This window comes from Panthera tigris, chromosome C2, assembly GCF_018350195.1.
Source record: "Panthera tigris isolate Pti1 chromosome C2, P.tigris_Pti1_mat1.1, whole genome shotgun sequence".
Classification (NCBI taxonomy): domain Eukaryota; kingdom Metazoa; phylum Chordata; class Mammalia; order Carnivora; family Felidae; genus Panthera; species Panthera tigris.
In genome coordinates, this window is record NC_056668.1 from 60923702 (window position 1) to 60932559 (window position 8858).

The 8858-nt window shown below is 37.8% G+C and overlaps 1 long non-coding RNA gene across 2 annotated transcripts in view; it reads left to right on the top strand.

Moving 5' to 3' along the window:
• The window catches only part of LOC102957293, an 82143-nt gene extending 73903 nt beyond the window's left edge, over positions 1 to 8240 (top strand). For both annotated transcript variants that reach the window (XR_006222060.1, XR_001512035.2), the window contains one exon: positions 8046 to 8240. This is a non-coding gene — a long non-coding RNA (uncharacterized LOC102957293). The remainder of the gene's footprint in view (positions 1 to 8045) is intronic.
• The last annotated feature ends 618 nt before the right edge of the window (positions 8241 to 8858 follow it).

The window sequence follows — 8858 nt, forward strand, 5'->3', positions numbered from 1 at the left end:
TACTGTATAGACCCCTTCACACGTGGGGGTGGTACTGACAGGCAAGAACACCAAGCATCACAACCCATCACTGCTTTTTTGCCCCCAGTTTCACATTAGTGTCAGAGAGCTTGGGGGGGATGGAAGAGTTTAAGATTTTATTTACTTTAGTAGGCATTAGGACTTGTTTCTTGCTCCTTCCTGGATTTGCACTAATGAAGTTTTAAATGTGGACTTTTAATATGGTGCTAGTTGTGGTAGAAAAGTCATTAGAGTCAGCACACCAGGGTGAAGCCCCAGATTTGGAAGAGTACATGATTTAGGGCAAAGAGTGCAGGCTTTGGGGTCAGATTTTATTTGCATCCAGGCTCTCTGACTTCTTAGCTGGGTGAACCAAAAAACACTCTGAATTTTGGTATCCTCTTCTGCAAAATGAGCATTTTAATACTTAGTAGAATTAGGAGTATTAAATGAGGTTTATATACATGAGTGTCATTCTAGCTAATATTTCTCTTACTAACTAGCTGGTGTGTGTGTGTGTGTGTGTGTGTGTGTGTGTGTGTGTGTGTACTTTGAAATTATTTTCCTACCTCTGGGGATTGAGATGGTATCTAGATATTCGTTATAGTCTATCATGTGCATAGACAAGTCATCTCTTGCAGAAGCCAAATCGTTTAGGTGCCATCTCAGAATTGATTCACACCATGGAAATCCATGTAAATTTATACTATTTAGGTTGAGTAAAAGTTGGCCAAAAATTATAGGAAGTGCAGTATATACTGTTTGGTGAATTTGCTTTAGTGATGATAAAGTGCTGTGCTAGACTACTCTGTTGGGTCTGTTTCTTCTACCTAAAATGCATGATGTTGTTCTGGGGGAAAGTGGTGGAAATAAATCTAGTCTTCTCAACTGGGATATGAAAATACACATTATGGTTTCTCATTGTTAAAGTGAAGTCACAGGATTTAGAATATGGAAAAGACAAATGTAAGTAACAGCATGGATTGGATTATTTAAAAGTTTTAATTGTTAATAAATAACGAGTGCATATGTTGTACTTAAGCTTAAGCCAAGAGGGTGCTACTCTGTAATTTAAGACCTCAATACCCTAACACTGTTTATTAGGAATAAAAATGTTTCTCTCCTTCTCTTGCTTTAAAATACATGAAGACTTAAACTGTTACTTTACGACGGATGGAAACACTTATTACATTCTGTACGTATGTGAATAGCTATTTCAAAGCAAACACAGGGTTCAAGAAGCCTGGGAGCAAATCAGGATTTCCTTCAAAGGGCGCTCCTGAATCAAGGATTCAGAGTCGCATGAAGGAAGAGTGGCAGATGGAGGGCAGTAATTTGCCTCTCTCTTTCCCTGGCTGGTTGTGCCTGATTGAAAAAGAACTGGGTATGTTCACAGTAATGAGTAAGGAATAGAGGAGATGTATCAGATCAGGTTAGAGCGGTGGATCTCAACTTCTCTATTAGGTGGCTGACAAAGGGGAAGCTATTGCAGAGGTGTTTTGGAGCTGGCTTATTTCAGTTCATGAGAGTAGACTTAAATTTTTAGGAATCCTGTGAATCAACCATTATAAAAATTAAGTTATACTAACATACACTTAAATACATAAAGTTAGGAAAACAAAGGCAATACATACTCAGTCATCACTTCTTAATTGTTCTACTGAATTTTACTTTATGCTGTTTACATTTACTGTATCAGTATGCTGGAAATGTCATCTAAATAGCGTGCTCCTGTGCATCTTTTCCCAACTCTGAATTCAGTGATATCATATTGGCACTTGGAATTGGCCATGGTAGTATTTACACTATGAAAATTGGCAAATGCTGCAAACCAGGGCTTTTCTCTTTTTTTCCCCCTAGAGCTGGTTTGCAAACATTTACTAGCATACCGCTGGATGTGAGAATGAAGTTTTAGATAGGATTGGACTGAATTTAGGAAAAAAAACTACTTTAGGAAAAATTTCAAATATACATGAAAGTGGAATACTATTAAGAATACTCATATGCCTATTTTCCAACTTCAGTAATCACCAACATATTGTCTGAAGTATTATAAATCAAATCCCAAGTACCTCATAGGTTTTATTTAAAAACATTGCTGCATATATCTCTAATGCTTAGGAACTTAAAGATATAATCACAATTTTATTATACTAAGTATTAACAATAATTTCATGATATTCTTTAATACTAGTCCATATTCAAATTCTTTGACTATTTCAAAGATGTGTTTTTAGAATTGGTTTATTTGAATCAGGAACCAAACAAGTGAACTGGTCTTTTTAATAACTGGAAGAGAGCAGAAAGCTATGAAGTCTGTCTGAGATGTCATTAAAGAGCAGGAAAGGAAGATTTGACAGAACATAGTTCAAAGTAAGGATTAGAGAAAAATAAAACTGTTTCATGTTTATGCCCTGCTGAGATCAGACTCTTCAATAAACTGGTTATACAAAAAAAGCACACAATATATTTGGTGCCCTTAAAAAGTTCATGTTTTAGGGCGGTAGTGGATGTTTAACTTTTTTTTAGGTCATAGGCACCTTTTGAGAGCTAACGAAAGTTACCTGCATGTGTGGACCCACATTTGCACACAGTTATGCATGCTATTTGAAGGCGCATGGAACTCTCCAAAACTCATCCTGGAGCCAGTGGAACCAGAGCTAAGACCTGGGATTTGGAGGGTAGGAGGAAGACATGTTCATGAATAATTAGAATCTATAGTAGTAATGTTAGAGCCTAACATATTCCAAGTGCTTTTGGGACACAGAGGAAAAGAGTTGCTAATTCCTTTTAAGGCACAAGAAAATTGACATTGGAAGTGGAGTTTGACATTTGGAGTAAGAGTTTCTCAATCAGAGATGGTAATTAAGGCTGGCATACTGAAGTTGGAGGTGACAAGAGATAATACTAAACAGACAGCTTAGCTAAGAGGTCAAGAACCACAAAGAGCTGTATAAAGGAATTTGAGTTTCAGTTGGTTTGTCATTGCAGGATTCTAAACCAGGGAGTGACATGATCAGATTTGCATAAGGGCAAGTTCAGTGCAGCAGCAGTTTAGGGGGTGGGAATTTCAGGTGGAGACTGAACACAGTGAGGCCTGGTAGCAACTGTAACTATTATAATAGTTGAAATTAAAGATGACAGGGTCTGGACTATGGCACAATCAATGAGGTCAGAAAAGAAGGAAGGACTTTAGGAGGTATTTAGGAGATAGTAAGATAGTAGATGAAGTAGTGTGGGTGCATGTGCTAAGATTCTTAGCTTTAAGGCTCTGATAGAAAAGGTAATGCTATTTACTGAAATAAAGAATATAGGATGCATAGCTGTGGTCTAGAAGAGAGAGGGGACAGAAGAAGGCCATTGGTTTGGAGCACTTAGAATTTGAAGTATCTATGGAACAAATAGGAAGGGATTCCCATAAGGAGCTAGAAAGAAAAGATCAGCTCTGGGAGCTGGCCCAATGCTTTAGGTGCAGAATGAGTATGAGGAGGCTTAGTCTAGTTTGGGGTCATTTCTGGTTTGAAGTTGTTTATGGTCAGAGATGGACCATGATTAGTTATGGGACCCAGTGAACCTTCAGGGCTTCTCCATGGCAAAATTTTATCCTCCAAAAATTTACCCAAGAAGCATTTCTACTGAGAAAAACAAACGAACAAAACAAAAAAAACCCTGTTAATCTCACAGTATTCTTTTTTCTTCAATCCGATTTCATCTCCAAATGGCACAATTTTACAAATATAAATCTGGTCATATCTCCTGCCCACTTAAAACCTTTAAATAGTTCTCCATTGCCTAGGACAAAGCTCAAACTCTTCCTTACCCTCTCCTAATTTTAATGACAATGATTGTTTTTTTCATGTGGATAGTAATTCTTCAGAGAACCCTTTCTAACCCTTCAGGGCCAGGTCTCAGTGATGTTGAAAGTATTGTAGATAAGTTAAAAGTTGATTACATTTCCCTCTACTAAGCAACTTTTTTCAGCAAACTGGTATCACTGATTTAGAAGATACTACTATGGAGTAGAATTGAAGTCCTGCTATGTGCTGGGTAGTTTGAAAGCAGTTGTTTGAAACTACAGTGATGAAGAAATTGAAGTATAAGCTCCAAATTGCCTTGTCTCAATTATATATTGTGTTGTCAAGAGATTAAAATACTAAACTTAGTGTTTAGGCATAGGATAATCATGTTCCTGGTCATTTTTCCTGGGTTGATCATAGAATTTTTTGTGGCTGTACAACTGGATGCCAGTTTCTACCCTCTGCTGACTCCCAGCCAGATTATTCTTTAATCTGTCCTCAATTTGATTTTCTTATCCAAAAATAAAAAATGGGACTCTAAGAGTCTAAAATGAAGGTGAGAAAGAAGGCATAGAGGCTGAGTGAGAGAGAAACAATGTGTAATTTTTACTTGGAGAGACAGCAAGGGAAATGAGCAAAAGAATAGGCTCTTGGAGTCATGTTAAAAATTCTGTGCTGTGCTATGTAAACACATCATGAGAAAAGTGTTAATCTAATGCTAGGCACCCTATGAAAATCTGTCATTCCAAAACTATGTTCCATTTTCAAGGGACTAGAGCTTTGCATTTCTTGGAAGCATTGATCAGTGTAAGTGCAGGTCGATCAAGGCTTTTGTGTTTGCATTTAAATGTTAATCAATCACATTTTATTAAAAATTTAAGGCAAGAGTGAGAATGGAAAATTGTATGGGTCTGTGCTTATGACAAAGAAGTCAAGTTGAGATCCATTTTGAAATGACTGGAGAATTTCATAATGTGTACAGTATTAGGGACCCATCTGGACAACAGATACTGGTGGTTGTAATGATGGGCATGGGTTGGGGTTGGGACTAATGAACATTTATTGACAATCTCTACTTTCCAAGATGAGAAAGTGCCTTCCGTGATGTCTGGACAAATGAACAGTGCATCCGGGCATCCCATTAATCATTCCATACATAATTATAGTAGTAGTTATCATTTTAAGTGTTCTGAATATACCATTTAAAAAGCTTATTGTGATAACACATATATAACCTAAAATTTACCATTTTATCTATATGAAGTGTATAGTTCTATGACTTTAAGCACATTCACGTTGTTCTGCAACCACCACCACCATCCATCTCTAGAATTCTTACAACTTTCCGAACAAACTCCATACTCATTATATAATCACTCTTTATTACCCCTTCTCCTGAACCCCTGGCAGCTACCTTTTCTTTTTTTCTATCTCTGTAAATTTGAGTACTCCAGATAGATCGTATAAGTGGAATTCTACAATATTTGTCCTTTTGTGACTAGCTTATTTTACTTAGAATGCCCTCAAGTTTCATCCATGTTGTAGCATGTATCAGAATTTCCTTTTTAAGGTTGTGTAATATTTCATTGTATGTACCATATTTTGCTAATTCATTCATTAATAGATCATTCAAGTTTCCATCTTTTGGCTATGGTGAATAATGCTATGAACATACATATACAAACATCTGTTCAGTCCTTCCAGTTCTTTGGAGTTTATACCCAGAAGTGGAATTACTGGATTACATGGCAATTCTGTGTTTAATTACTTGAGAAACCAGCATACTGTTCTCTACAGTGGCTGCATCATATATTCCAACCAGTAATGTGCAAGTGTTCTAAAAAAACATAAAAATATGTTTTTCTATAACTGAAAGTTAATAGGAAAAGTGCTGTAAAATGTTAAAAAGGAAAGCTGGGGTACAAAAAGTCAAGTGGAAGAAGGGTAATTTGTTCTTCCTTTTGAACTCTCTAAACCAGAAGAGATTCCCAACTGATGAGCTTCAAATATGCTGCTCTGATGTCGATCCCCTAAACTCTTAGGTGGGGTAGACTGTGGAGGATGAGGTCCTGGGACAATAGGCAGGGCCTGGGGCTAACAGCTGGGAGAGTCTGGAGCAACCTCCCCTATTTACTACAATGTGCCTAACAAACCTAATCATTTTCTCTGTAGGCTAGTATTTGAAAAAGGTTGGGAAACACTGTTCTGAAGTATAGGGGTAAAGCCAGTATTCAAATCAGGAAGAGATGTAGAAGCATGAAACAAAATAGTTCAACGACCACATTTATGGAGTACCTTCTATGTTACAGGGCCTAGGTCAGACTGGGGCGGGGGGTGGGGTGGGGGGGGAGGATACCTAGTGGATACTATGGGGTAAATGAGGTAGAATCATTATACTTTCAAAGAGCTCAGTCTCTTGAAGCTGAGAGATAGGTAAAGGAACAATGGCAATGACTTCTAAAGTAATCTGCTGAGGGATGAGGGAACTACAAGGTGCCCAGCCCCTGCCTATTCAGGCCTTGAGATTTGAAAAGAGAGTTAGAGAGTTCTCTGAACTCTTTTCATTTTCCCTCCCATGGGAGGCCAAATGTAATCCCTGCTTCTCATTTTGTGGGATGTGGATGCTCAAGGTAACTTGGCCATGTCAGGAAGCAAATGAACTGTCTGAACTGAATGGAGCTGTTTGTTAAAAAGCTTGGAAGTAGTGTTTGGATAAGGTGTCAGGACTTAGGAAAATCATTTGCAATACAACAGAATTTTGAAAACTCAAGGAAGCCCTCCCTGAAGGCTTTTCCTCATATCTGGGCTCTGGGCTCAGTTGGGCTCTGGTTATCCCTATTCTCTGCACCCTGGGTTTATTTCTTATGAAGGCACATAAGTACTGTGGTTGTCTGGTTATTTACCTAAGTCTCCCATTTGTCCCCAAGTGTCATGGAGACAGAGATCCTACCCAGAAACATTTGTTGGATGAGTAAGTAAGTGAGCAGAGAGAGAGCTACAAAGTAATCGGGTCCATTGACATGAAGTAGTAAAGGCACTCACAATCACTTAGATTGCTTTTGGAAAGTAGATATTCAATCTCTGTTGTTAGAAATTCTGACAGCTACAGAATGGTGACATGGTGCTATCATAGTTCTTGCACTGTAGCTCAATACTTTCCAAAATGTTCTATTAGGTCTCTATCCCAAAGTCTTCCCTATATCATCCCCCAGGTAATCAATATATGACTGAATATTTCTATAGGTTGCAATTGTCTGAGTTCATTATGTTGTTGTATTTTTTTTGCTAAATGTTTGTAATACTGCATGTGAGACACAAAAATACTGCCACACTTTATGTAGAATAATTTTAAGAGACTATTGATATAATTAGCCCAATCATTTCTATTTTCCATCCAATTTGATTATATTATACCTACCTTTGATTCTAGGTAGGAGAATGATAAGACCGTTTCATTTTAGCTTTCCCATTTTTAACTGGAAGTAATATGATTCCTAAAATATCAATGAATGATATCCCAGAAGAATTGAGGAAATAATGGGATGAGGACTACGGTAAAAAGTGCTTTGGTGACCAGCATTTGTATCTGAAGTGTTGTAAAAGTATACACATCCTGCTGGGAAGAGGATCAGTAATCTCTTTCTAACTCAGAGCAGCAGTATTCCAATCTGGCTGAAATTCTGGGAAGTGCTGGAAATCCCCGAAGCAAAGTGCCAGATGTCATTTTTGGATCCTGGCTATGTGGGCTTGGTTGCTAAGAAGATGATGACTTCCTTCTCCCCTTTGCCACACTCATCTGACGCCCGAGCGACAGGGAGTTGATGTAAGCAGAGCAGGGATCTAACAATGTCAACTGTGCTGACATCATTCTAGCTGTGTGGGGCTGATGGGAATTTAGAATATCAAACATCATATCAAGGGCAGTGACCAGGTGTGAGTCATTTCCCTGGAGAAGCAGGAGAGAGGAAGAGAGGGCAGGATTATCTCACGCTGACACATACAGCATTTCAGGCTGAGCTATTTGACTGGCTTATTTAAAAGCAGAAAAACCTTGTGTTTTCTCTCTCTCTCTCTCTTTTTTTTCTACCGGAAATACTTTGTATTCTGGTTCTGTGTGTGTCAGTATAGATTCAAGTGTTTCAACATCATAATATATTAAAATACACATTCTTTAGGATCATTAATTTCTATATTATTTAAGAAATATGAAAACTCAAAGAATTTTGTTTTTCTCTATTTTCCCTTCAGGTATCACCTAGTGAATTGTTCAGCTATCACTGAATTGAAAAGGAGCCGAACAAAAGAGCATGCTCCAGGGCTGATGACACTGTTTTGGGATTGCTAAATGAGTACAGCACTTCAGTATTCTAGCAGAGTATACAGCTTGGTGCAGGGAAAGGGGATGTGCAGTGAATATTTCTTGGATAAACAATATAAAAATCCTGTGAGTTTGTGAGTGTGGATGTCAATATATAGGCTCTCACCTACTTTATGGAGTTATTTATCAGTTGCTTTTAAGGGATAATACACATCGAGCCTGGGTACGGTAACCATTTTGGTGTTAATGAAGATACTGGTTTCACAAAGCCTTTGCCCATTTCATTAGAATGATTGTGCTAGGGCAGTTAAGTCAGAAAGGAGTAAACATCAAAGCATCCAAAAAGCCTTCTGCTTCCAAAGATTCAGTGTTTAATAGTAATGCAAGAGGTATATTGACATATGGTTGTATGGTCTCCAAAATAATCCCAATTGTGTCTTGTCACTCTGTGGAGTACTAATTTATCTGTCTTATGTCAGCCATAATGCAAGGAACTGAAGAACAGTTGTTGTTATCCTGTACTCAATGTTAAAAAAAAAAAAAAACAGCATTTATTATTCCATTCAATGTGAATGTTTAGTAAAATGGCATATGCATGACAGATTGTGCAACATATTGGAATTGATGTGTATCAATTGTGATTGGTGTGGATTGGACAGTGCAAACAGAATGGTGTGGTTCAGATCAATCTATCGGGCAGTACTTGTATAATACAGATGGTGTTGGAGGCAATGGGAGGGGAG